Source organism: Hordeum vulgare, chromosome 7H (genome assembly GCF_904849725.1).
Source record: "Hordeum vulgare subsp. vulgare chromosome 7H, MorexV3_pseudomolecules_assembly, whole genome shotgun sequence".
In the NCBI taxonomy this organism is placed as follows: Eukaryota; Viridiplantae; Streptophyta; class Magnoliopsida; order Poales; family Poaceae; genus Hordeum; species Hordeum vulgare.
The window spans coordinates 439,838,238-439,851,762 of NC_058524.1; the positions used below are offsets into that span (position 1 = coordinate 439,838,238).

General features: G+C 43.0%; 1 non-coding gene across 1 annotated transcript; it reads left to right on the forward strand.

Moving 5' to 3' along the window:
- Positions 1–7,773: 7,773 nt before the first annotated feature.
- Positions 7,774–7,846, forward strand: TRNAF-GAA. Its single transcript has one exon. It is a non-coding gene; the product is annotated as a tRNA-Phe (tRNA).
- Positions 7,847–13,525: the final 5,679 nt, after the last annotated feature.

The window sequence follows — 13,525 nt, forward strand, 5'->3', positions numbered from 1 at the left end:
TCCCATCTAGCTAACCCTTTCTTCCTGCAACCATCATCTTCCACCTCGAGCAGCCATGTCGTCCTCCACACAGATTCCTTCCCCCGGCCTCAACTACTCCACATCTGAGCCACTCAACCGCACCAACTACGTTCTTTGGAAAGCCCAAGCTCGCTCTCACATTATGGGGGCAGGGCTATATGGGTACATAGATCAATCTATTCCCGAACCACCTAAAAGCATCGTGAGCACGAACTACAGTGGCAAAGATCAGTCCATATCCAATCCCGCCTACAATCCCTGGCTCGTCCAGGATCAACAAATAGTTGCCTACCCGCTGCGCGATCTCTCCAAAGAAGTTTTGATCCAAGTTGCATCCTTGGAGAAATCCCATGCAATATGGGAAGCTTTAGCCAACATGTTTGCAACCCAGTCCTGCTCCTGCGAACAAAACTATCGCATCACTCTATCCAACGCCCAAAAAGACTCTCAAAACACCATCACCTATTTCAGCCATATGCGTGCTCTCTGCGATGAGCTCGCCGTGGCTAGGAAACCTATCTCCGATCAAGAACTTTTGTCCTTCATCATCGGGAGATGGATATGGACTATCAACCCCTAATATTGGCGCTGGACTTCTGCACCAAACCACTGTCCATGGATGATCTCTTTGGCATGGTTGCTAATTTTGACCAACATGTCGATATGTTCCACGGAACAGGGGTAGGAGCTTTCAAGTCTTCTGCAAAAATCGTTGCCCGAGGCCGTGGTGGATCTCCGAGAGGCTACTGCAACAACAACATAGGCGACGGTGGAGGGGGATCTCACGGCGGCTAGGGTGGTGGCAGCAGTGGAGGCAACAACTACAACACGGGCAACACCAACTATAACAACAATGGCAACGCCTGCGGCGACGCTAGTGGTGGCGGCGGCCATGACCAAAACAACAACAACAACAACTCCAACTCTCGCAACAATAGCCGGCGTCCCTTCTACAACAACAATAAGGGCCGTCCATTTCAAGGTTATGATGAATATGAAAATAAATGCCACATTTGCAAAAAACAATAATCATATTGCTAAGGATTGTTATTGGCGCTATGCCGAGAACAATTCTCAACACAAGAAAGTTGCAGCAGATGCAGACACCTTCTATGGAGGTGGCACCAATTGGTACGTCGACACTGGAGCCACAAACCACATCACCAATGAGCTATAAAAGTTCACCATGCACGAGAAGTACCTTGTCCACGATCAAGTCCACAACACCAATGGTGAAGGTATGAAGATAGATCATGTTGGTCATGCAATTGTCAGCACTCCTCATCACAACCTTCATCTCAAAAATATTTTGCATGTCCCACAAACTGAAAAATCCTCTTTCTGTCCATCGCATTGCCTTAGACAACCACGTTTTTCTTGAGTTTTACCCTTAGTTTTTTTTATTCGTGATCAGGTCACAATGAAAATTCTTTACCTCGGTAGATGCGTGCATGGGCTCTACTCTTTGATTGCTCAGTTTAGAAGATTCAATAAACAAGTTCGTGGTGTTATCAAACTTTCGTCCGAACAGTGGCATGCGCGATTAAGACATCCCTCTTTTATTATTCTTCAACAAGTGCTTAGAAATAATTAGCTCCCATGTGTTGGTGAGCATAGTCTTGAAACTATTTGTGATTCATGTCAAAATGCAAAAGGTCGTCATTTGCCTTATCCTGTGTCCAAAATATTCCTACCAAGCCTTTGCAACTTGTGTTCTCTGATGTATGGGGACCAACCCCTTCTTCTGTTGGTAGACATACTTATTATGTTAGCTTCATCAATGATTATAGTAAATTTACTTGGATTTATCTTCTTCAAAGACGTTCTTACGTTTTTCAATTTTTTCATAACTTTCAAGCACTTGTTGAACGACAATTTGACACAAAGATTCTTGCCGTCCAATCTGATTGGGGTGCCGAATATGAAAAGTTAAACTCATTTTTTCAAAAATTTGGTGTTTCACATCATGTTTCATGTCCACATGCGCATCAACAAAATGGGTCTGCGGAACGCAAATACCGACACATAGTTGAAGTTGGGCTTGCCCTCCTTGCAGGTATCTCCATGCCCCTAAAATTTTTGGATGAGGCCTTCCTAAGTGCGGTTCATGTTATCAATATGCTCCCTAGCCGAGTCATTAATAATGAAACACCCATGCAACATCTTCTTCATAGTCGAACAAACTATCATTCACTTCGTGTCTTTGGTTGCACTTATTGGCCCAACCTTGGTCCCTACAACACTCGCAAACTTATGTTTCACTCAAGACAATGTGTTTTCTTGGGATATAGTGCTCAACATAAAGGTGTTCAGTGCCTTGATGTTTCTACTGGTCGAGTATATATCTCCCGTGATGTTGTTTTCAATGAGAAAGTGTTTCCTTTCGCAGATCTTCACCCCAATGTCGATCCCTTCTTCGTTAAGAACCCTTATTTTACCACCACATTTATCTTGTTCTTTCCCGGGGGATGGCAATTGCAATGACCACTTGACTAACTCTTCTAACCATGCAGTTGAGGTTTGTGACAATGCAGGATCGAGTGATTCATGAGTAGAAAAACATTCGGTGCTAAACCATGGAGAAAATGGCCACCACGGTCACTATTTAATGTGTCCGGCGTCACGAGACAACGCTGTAGCCGCATCTCCCTCGGGATCGTGGCAACAACGACGGTGCCATCTTCTTCGGGATTGTAGCCGTGGTAGGCGCAACCACCCACGCGGTTTGGCCCGGACCCACACGTCTACATCCGGCGGCACGCGGGCGCATCGTCTGCGGGTGCGGGAACCCACCCAGATTTGACGGCTTTGCCCGGATCTTCTATGTCACCCGCACCTTCTTCTCCTCGTGATGTGGCCTCAGCTGATCCGGTGGCACCGGAGATATCTTCTGCAGCGTCGGGATCTTCTGTCCAATTGCAGCTCGCGGGATCCTCTGCGTCGACCTAAGGAGTTTCAGCTTCCTCTTCGTCTCTCTTGCTGGATCAAATAGGCGGAGATCGTCATCGATCTGTACGTGTGCTGAACGCGGAGGTGCCGTCCGTTCGGCACTAGATCGTGATTGGATCGCGGAACGGCTTGCGATTTGGATCGCGAAGACGTTCGACTACATCAACCGCATTTCTTAACGCTTCCCGCTTAGCGATCTACAAGGGTATATGGATCCGATCTTCCCTCTCGTAGATGGTCATCGCCATGGATAGGTCTTTCGTGTGCGTAGGAAATATTTTATTTCCTATGCAACGTTCCCAAACACATAGTCATGCCACCAGATGAGTTGGCATACCAGGAAAGCGACATAATCATCGGCGATTAGTTCTACGGCTACCTCGAGATTTTGTCCACTAGACGTGCTCCTATGACCATCACTGGGCGGAGGCTAGACAAGGAGCAGCAACTCGAGCTCTATGAGTGCCTCACTCTCTACCCTATAAGAGCTTCCAAGGTTCTATCTTATGTCGGTGATACCCAATCCGGTTTTCTTTTGATATCGTGTACTCTTATAACTGCTACTCATGTACTACCTTGTGTTAATTTGTTATGTACGATCTTCCTGTTTGGACCGAGTTTTACCTCTTATTGCTTAGTTAGTTATGTTCCTATTGTGTGTAGATGGCACATATGAGCTTGCATAGATGAGCTGGGTGATGTGGCAAAGAGAAATGAGTACTCCCCACACAATCTTAAGGACCTACTTGATGACCATGAGAAAGATGACAATGTTGATTGGTACTTTGACCGTCACTACACCTTGCCATTGACAACATAGTTGCAAGGAGGAGCATCTCCGGCAACAAGCCTAGTGAACAATGATGATCTCGATAATTATGAGAACCACCCAATCCAAAGAATGAATTTTAAATCCATAGATTCTCCGATGCAACAACCTCAAGAATGATTGTTGGATCATTGCAATGGCTCTTGTACTAATATTTCCATCTCACGGGACAATTCTTCCATGTCCAATGCATGCACTCAATTGATCGAAGCATCTCAAGTCATCATTGAGTGCCCTCAAATACTCCAACCCAAAAATCTCAATCACGTCCTTTGTGTACCTCTGAATGGCCTCGAGGATTGTATCTTCTCCAACAACGTCGGGCGAACACCCATATGCTAGCACTCGAATAGACGCGATACACTTCATCAAAGATCTGTCACTTACCTCTCCACATGCACTTTTCCTAAGTTCGAACCAAGCATCATGCTTCTCAACAACTTTTGCAATGGTGAGAAAAATACTTGTGTGCATCCGATACCGCTAGAGAAAATTCTTCTCCGAATAGATTGGATTGGGATCAAAATAATCTCTCATAATCTTGGCATGGCCCTCCACTCTATCTTGATTGTTGTGTATACAGCTAAATTGCGATCCTCTCCTTGATCGTCGAAAATCTTCATTGAAGATCACGCCAATGGCCATTTCAAAGCCATCATCTTTTTCCTCCTCACACAATGAACAGTCTTAATCTGTCTCAACCTCTTCATCTTAACTAGAAATGATTCAATTCAATTCAATTGACAAAAGAAAAAATGAGACGAAAAAAGCACCCAAGAAACTCACCTAGGCAAACCGTCAAACACTTGAAAGGCGATGGAGGTGTCACGGACGACCGACCATGTTGAGCAGCTACTAGTGGTCGGCGGGGCTAAGATATGGCTGGAAGTTAATGGAGAGGCTCGGGTAAAGAAGACCAGAGCCTCTATCTAGTGACGGGATCAATGCGGCGATGGCGACGACATTTGAGATTGATTTTGGCGACAGCAACGACTCGCGATTGGCTCGGGGCGGGGCAAGAGGGCAGAGAGGGTGATGGGAGGCGGTGGAGCATCAGACGTCGGCGGTGGGTAGTCACCGGAAGAAACACCGACGATGATGCAACACAGTGTGGGGACGACACGGGCACAGGGCGGAGAGGCCAAAACTTTTACTTGATGGGTGGTTGGCTGAGTATATTTAGGAGTTAGGGCGGCCTAGGAGGATAAATTCCCTCCTCTAGAGGATAACCAGATTTATCCTCTTCTAACTTTGGATAGGGAATTGGTTATAGTTGCCCTTAATTCATCCAAAAACAGAACTTGTATTACAATATGGCATGGCCATATATGTGTTTACTGTTTATGATGGCTTTGCTCACTGAGGTTTATGTATTTATTGTCCTACCATTCTTAGCTCTTTGCTACTATAAATACATTTTATGTTTGACTACTTTTTTTGCTAGTTTAATAAATAGAAAAACTAGGATCTTGTATGATAGGTAAATACAGGAGAATACTATATATTGAGTTACTAAGCTAAGTAGCTAATGGACCGTGCAAACAGTAGGAATGCAATCTTTGGTTGTTTAGTCACACATAATTGTGTCACATTGTAAACCATGATTTGATGATGATTTTACTCAGCATGTTGAATATGGATAACTTAACATTTGATTGTATATCATGTGGAATAATGTTTTGTTGAATCAAGTTGCAAATTTTTGGATCGCGGCCAATTTCATAGTAAAATAGCAATAGGCATTTTCTAGTATCTTTCTATGCATTTGATTTATTCATATAAAGGAGTTAGACGACTGCTTTCTCACATTAATTTAATTACATGTTCTCTAGCGAGTCTACAATATATGACACTCTAGTAGAGTCGTCATATGCCTCTCAAACACCATAATTTATGGAGCGTGTGCCATATCCAACCCATGGGCCTTCATATTTGGAGGTTGTGGCGTTGGTTTCGAGCGCACCATCCATCAACCGTTCACCCAGGGAAGTTTCAGCCTCGTATGTTCCTCCTGCACACAACCATCTTCAAGAACTTGGGGCCCCAAGGATGAAATACAAACCAAGCCTCTAAAATAAAAATAAAAATATGCAACCAAAGAACTAATGTACTCCCACTTAATGGTACAACTTGAAATATGTCATATTTCATACAATATTTAAAATTACATGGAACATTAATGTTAAGAGTAAATTTAATACTAAAGCATTACGCTGATCTGGAGTTGTGCTGAAAAACAACAATCCTCTTATGTTTCTGGAAAAATGGTCAGAACAAATGAGATATGGCATCAAATAATGTAACAATTTCATTCCTTCAATATATCATGAAGTGGTAATATATTTTAAGCTGATCTCATGTTATATGCCTTTTGTTCCTTACTTTTCAAGATCATAGCGAATCTGGTAACTTATGTTACCACTTTAGTGGATGAACATTTCACCTACCATAAACATTACTGAAACCCTTCACAAAATTTCAAATGTAACATGTATTTCATCTTTTTTACTTACCCCTTTGGGTTGTAGGATGGTACAAGGTTCCTCCATTGGGAGACATACCTCTTATCTTTTACATCTTACAAAATTGATGAAGAGTAAAGCTCTATGAAGAAATATCAAACAAAATAAAGGTATGCATCATCACACGAAGCTATGATAATTTAGAATGTGCTAATTTCATGATTTCTTTATCTTTTGAAACAATGGATTAAACGTTATATGGAATGTGAACAAACATCTTCCAAGGTAAGTATGACCTGAAGGAAATAGTGGAGTAAAGTTATAAAGGTAAAACATAGTAGTATATGATGATAACTTGTTTGCTTTAGAGCATCTCTAACTGACCCCGTAAAAATCAACCCTTAAAAACGCGTATAAGAGGTACTGTAAACCGTTTTTACGGTGTGAAATTGTACCGGACAGAACATACCTCGTAAATGAAACTGTATCCCACCGTAGCTCATTTTTTTCTTTTTTCGTCCCGTCCCGGCGAGCGCCATGGCGTGCCTCGCCCTGGCACCCTGGCTCGCCCTCGCCTCTTCCCAGCGCCGCCCGTTCCGGGCCACTCATGCAGTGGAGGAGCCCGCCACTGCCTGCTGCCACGCGCGCGTTCCCCCAAAGTGGCCGCGCGAGCTCCCCCACCCCTGCCTTGCTCTTCTCCGGTGCCGCCCCGCCCTGATTCGGGCCGCCGGTGGCCTGCTCCGCCCTGCCCGTGGACGGCCTCGCCTCGGCAGTGGAGGTTGAGGTGGCCGCAATTCGGACTGGCGGCGACAAGTTCCGACGTGCGACGACTTCTTCTGACATGCGGCGACGGATTCCAGTGAGTTTCATGTAGATTCCGGCCAATTACTCGGCAGCGCGTTTGCTCCGACGAGGTTTGACCAGTTTACGGATTGAACTATATGTTGTCTCCAAAACTGCACATATAAGGTTTTCGCAGATAGATTTACCGTGTCCCTTAAAAGGTTTACGGGTCGAACAAGTTTTACGGGGTTTGCTCCGCGCCGTTTTTTCCGATGAAAACTGTAAACACGTCAGTTTTACAAGTTTAACCATTATATGGGGGTCTGCTAGAGATGCTCTTAGTGTAGGCAGATGAACAATATAGGGTTCTGCCAAGCAGCAAAGATTTAATTTTAACGGCCTATGAGGTACACCACCACCACCATCACCACCACAACAACAATAACAACAATTGTTGATGCTGCTGCTTCTTCTTCTTCTACTGTGGTATCCCTCATAGAAAAAAAACTCGCTGTGGTCTTTCCTGAGAGTTATTGTAAAAACTTGCAACTATTTTCCTGACTTCTGATGGGATTTCTATATTTGTATTTAGAGAAGATTAAACTGACAAGTGATAGAATCTACAGTTAGATTCTACGATGAGCATCGAACAATCTTTGTTCTCATATTAGAACTAACAGTTGTACGCTTGGACTAGATACTAAAGGGATAACTTAAACGCAAACAATAGCGGGGATAGCTCAGTTGGGAGAGCGTCAGACTGAAGATCTGAAGGTCGCGTGTTCGATCCACGCTCACCGCACGTGTTATTGTTTATTGGATTAACGTTGAATAATCTGTCTTTTAATAGCACGTACCTTATTTTGGAAAATCACGCGCGTGACCTTTTCTGAATTATTCACAAAGCATTATACATTCACAACCAAAATTATCCGTGACCTTTTCTGAATTATTCACAAAGCATTATACATTCACAACCAAAATTATCCATTTCTACTATTTTTGAAAATCACGCGCGTGACCTTTTCTGAATTATTCACAAAGCATTATACATTCACAACCAAAATTATCCGTGACCTTTTCTGAATTATTCACAAAGCATTATACATTCACAACCAAAATTATCCATTTCTACCAACTAACACAAAATATGTTTGGACCTGATAGAATTCATATCACATGAAATGACATAGAAAAAGGCAGAAGAAATTTTCTAAAGAAATATGAGGGAGATGGGGCGACAAAGGAGATGAGTTTTTTTTTTGGATACAGCGTTCAACTACTCTGTCTTTTAAAACACATACCTTATTTTTGAAAATCATGCACGTGACATTCTCTTAATAATTCAAAATACATTATACATCCACAACCAAAATTATCCGTTTCTACCAACTAACACAAATTATGTTTGGATCTGATAGATAGAATTCATATCACTTAATGTGACATAGAAAAAGTCAAAAGAAATTTCCTGAAGAAATATGAGGGAGATGGGGTGGCAAAGGAGATGAGTTTATTTTGGATACAACACAACGTTGAATAAGTCATGGTTTTTGTAAATCCCTAAATGATATGAGGCTCAGTCTTTTGGAAACGTTCATAGAGGTAGGATGTGCGTATGTGTATTCATAGGGATGAATGCATGCACATGTATATGAACGCTTGCGTTTGTACTGTGTTAAAAAAAGTCATCGCAGGAACATACTTTTGAAAATCATGTGCGACCTTTTTCTGAATAATACTTCCACAACTCATGATGTTTGATAAAACACATGACCAATGTCCGTTTCTACCTAGATCTGTTAGAGCAACTCTAACAGACCCCACATCCCGCCGGCTCGTAAAATGCGTTCGCAGTTCGCGCAAAACAACTTTTACGGGCTGGCACAGATGCAGACTCCCAAACGGATCCGTAAAAAAGTATATTCACGGAATATACTTTTTTACGGGGCGGCTTTGCGGGGTCTGCTCTTTGCACCGCTGCTTCCCGCATATCATCAGCCCGCAAATATCAAATACAACACAATTGGTTTGGGTGTCTGCATTTTCAATCTCCTTGTATGTGTGAAAAAAAGCTCTAATGCGGTTTGGGTCTCTAGCTGGTTTGACACGGCTATCCACATCGTCATAAAAGAATTCTAAGTTCAATCCTCTCTCATCTTCAAGAATCATATTGTGCAGGATAACACAGCATGTCATGATGTTCTTCAAGGTTTTCTTATCCCAAAAACGAGCAGGACCACGGACAATGGCAAACCTAGATTGCAAAACACCGAATGCTCTTTCAATGTCTTTGCGGTCTGCCTCTTGCACCTTTGCAAATTCACATTGTTTTTTTGTTTTGGATTCTTTGATGCTCTTGACAAATGTGCACCAAGGAGGGTATATACCATCTTCAAGATAGTACCACTTTGTGTATTCATGCCCATTGATAGTGTAGTTGCAAGAAGGAGCATCACCACTAGCAAGCCTAGCAAACAAATGAGACCGTTGCAACACATTGATATCATTGAGAGTGCCCGGCATACCAAAAAATCAATGCCAAATCCATAAATCATCGGATGCTACGACCTCTAGCACAATTGTTGCATCACGAGACTTGCCACAATACATTCCTTGCCAAGCCTTGGGGCAATTTTCCCAATTCCAATGCATACAATCAATGCTACCTAGCATGTTAGGCCAACCTCTCCTCTCATTAGATGCCATCAATTTCTTTGTGTCATCTTCATTTGGTGCCCGAATATACTCAGGACTAAAGACACGGATGATCACTTTCGCAAATCTACGCACAATACTTTGTGTGTATCAAACGTCGCAATGTAACTGGGTGACTATAAAGATACTCTACAGGTATCTCCGAAGCCTAAGCCTGAAACAGAGTGTTACTATTGCAAGGGTATGGGTCACTGGAAGCGCAATTGCCCCAAGTATCTGGCTGATAAGAAGGCGGCCAAAGAAAAATCAGGTATATTTGATATACATGTTATTGATGTGTACTTAACAGGCTCTCGTAGTAGTGCCTGGGTATTCGATACCGGTTCTGTTGCTCAAATTTGCAACTCGAAACAGGAACTGCAGAATAGACGAATGCTGGCGAAAGATGAAGTGACGATGCGCATAGGAAATGGTTCCAAGGTTGATGCAATTGCCGTCGACACAGTCTCACTTCAGTTACCATCAGAATTAGTTATGAACTTAAATCATTGTTATTTAGTTCCTGCGTTGAGCATGAACATTATATCTGGATCTTGTTTATTGCGAGACGGTTACTCTTTTAAGTCAGAGAATAATGGTTGTTCTATTTCTATGACTAACATCTTTTATGGTCATGCACCCAATGTGAGAGGATTGTTCATATTGAATCTTGATAGTGATACACACATACATAACATTGAGACCAAAAGAGTTAGAGTTAGCAATGATAGCGCCATATTTTTGTGGCACTGCCGCTTAGGTCATATTGGTGTAAAGCACATGAAGAAACTCCATGCCGATGAACTTTTGGAGTCACTTGACTTTGATTCACTTGACACATGCGAACCATGCCTCATGGGCATGATGACTAAAACTCCGTTCTCCGGAACAATGGAGCGTGCAAGTGACTTGTTGGAAATCATACATACCGATGTGTGTGGTCCGATGAGCGTAGAGGCACGCGGCGGATATCGTTATTTTCTCACCTTCACTGACGATTTGAGTAGATATGGTTATGTCTACTTAATGAAGAACAAGTCTGAAACATTTAAAAAGTTCAAGCAATTTCAGAGTGAAGTTGAAAACCATCGTAACAAGAAGATCAAGTCCCTACGGTCTGATCGTGGGGGTGAATATCTGAGTTTTGAGTTTGGTGCTCACTTAAGACAATGTGGAATTGTTTCACAGTTGACACCGCCTGGAACACCACAGCGTAATGGTGTGTCCGAACGTCGTAATCGTACTTTATTAGAGATGGTGCGATCTATGATGTCTCTTACCAATTTGCCATTATCATTTTGGGGTTATGCATTAGAAACAGCTGCATTCACTTTAAATAGGGCACCATCAAAATCTGTTGAGACGACACCATACGAACTGTGGTATGGCAAAAGGCCAAAGTTGTCGTTTCTTAAAGTTTGGGGATGTGATGCTTATGTCAAAAAGCTTCAGCCTGAAAAGCTGGAACCCAAAGCGGAAAAGTGCATCTTCATAGGTTACCCAAAAGAGACAGTTGGGTACACCTTCTATCTCAAATCCGAGGGCAAAGTGTTTGTTGCTAAAAACGGAGCTTTTCTCGAGAAGGAGTTTCTCTCGAGAGAATTGAGTGGGAGGAAGATAGAACTTGACGAGGTTGTCGAACCTCTCATCCCTCTGGATGGTGGCGCAGGGCAAGGGGAAACCTCTGTCGTTGCGACGCCGGTTGAGGAGGAAGTTAATGATGATGATCATGAAACTCCGGTTCAAGTTTCTGTCGAACCACGCAGGTCGACGAGACCACGTGCTGCTGCAGAGTGGTAAAGTAATCCCGTCTTATCAATCATGTTGTTAGACAACAATGAACCTGCAAATTATGAAGAAGCAATGGTGGGCCCAGATTCCAACAAATGGCTAGAAGCCATGAAGTCCGAGATAGGATCCATGTATGAGAACAAAGTGTGGACTTTGGAGGTACTACCTCAGGGCCGCAAGGCTATTCAGAACAAATGGATCTTTAAGAGGAAGACGGACGCTGACGGCAATGTGACCGTTTATAAAGCTCGACTTGTGGCAAAGGGTTTTTCACAAGTTCAAGGAGTTGACTACGATGAGACATTCTCACCCGTAGCGATGCTTAAGTCCGTCAGAATCATGTTAGCAATAGCTGCATTTTTCGATTATGAAATCTGGCAGATGGATGTCAAAACGGCGTTCCTTAACGGTTTCTTTAAGGATGAGTTGTATATGATGCAACCCGAAGGTTTTATCGATCCTAAGAATGCTAACAAGGTGTGCAAGCTCCAGCGATCCATTTATGGACTGGTGCAAGCATCTCGGAGTTGGAACATACGCTTTGATGAGGTGATCAAAGCATTTGGGTTTATACAAGTGGTTGGAGAATCCTGTATTTACAAGAAAGTGAGTGGGAGCTATGTGGCGTTTCTAATATTATATGTGGATGACATATTACTGATTGGAAACAACGTAGAGTTTTTGGAGAGCATAAAGGATTACTTGAATAAAAGTTTCTCTATGAAGGACCTAGGAGAAGCTGCTTACATTCTAGGCATTAAGATCTACAGGGATAGATCAAAACGCCTCATAGGACTTTCACAAAGCACATACCTTGATAAAGTTTTGAAGAGGTTCAAAATGGAACAGTCCAAGAAAGGGTTCTTGCCAGTTTTACAAGGTACGAGATTGAGTAAGACTCAGCGCCCAGCAACTGATGAAGATAGAGAGCATATGCAGTCCGTCCCCTATGCTTCAGCCATAGGTTCTATCATGTATGCAATGCTGTGCACTAGACCGGACGTTAGCCTGGCCATAAGTATGGCAGGTAGGTTCCAGAGTAATCCAGGAGTGGATCACTGGACGGCGGTCAAGAATATCCTGAAGTACCTGAAAAGGACTAAGGAGATGTTTCTCGTGTATGGAGGTGACGAAGAGCTCGCCGTAAAAGGTTACGTCGATCCAAGCTTTGACACAGATCCGGACGACTCTAAGTCGCAAACCGGATACGTATTTATTCTTAATGGGGGTGCGGTAAGCTGGTGCAGTTCCAAGCAGAGCGTCGTAGCAGATTCTACATGTGAAGCGGAGTACATGGCTGCCTCGGAGGCGGCTAAGGAGGGTGTGTGGATGAAGCAGTTCATGACGGATCTTGGAGTGGTGCCCAGCGCACTGAATCCAATAACCTTGTTCTGTGACAGCACAGGTGCCATTGCCCTAGCAAAGGAACCACGGTTTCACAAGAAGTCCAGACACATCAAACGACGCTTCAACCTCATCCGTGACTACGTCGAAGGGGAGGACGTAAATATATGCAAAGTGCACACGGATCTGAATGTAGCAGACCCGCTGACTAAACCTCTTCCACGGGCAAAGCATGATCAACACCAGAACTGTATGGGTGTTAGATTTATTACAATGTAATTCGCATGATGATGTGAGGGCTAGATAATTGACTCTAGTGCAAGTGGAGACTGTTGGAATTATGCCCTAGAGGCAATAATAAATATAGTTATTATTATAATTCCTGTATCAAGATAATCGTTTATTATCCATGCTATAATTGTATTGAATGAAGACTTATATACATGTGTGGATACATAGACAAAACACTGTCCCTAGCAAGCCTCTAGTTGGCTAGCCAGTTGATCAACGATAGACAGTGTCTTCTGATTATGAACAAGGTGTTGTTGCTTGATAACTGGATCACGTCATTAGGAGAATCACGTGATGGACTAGACCCAAACTAATAGACGTAGCATGTTGATCGTGTCATTTTATTGCTACTGTTTTC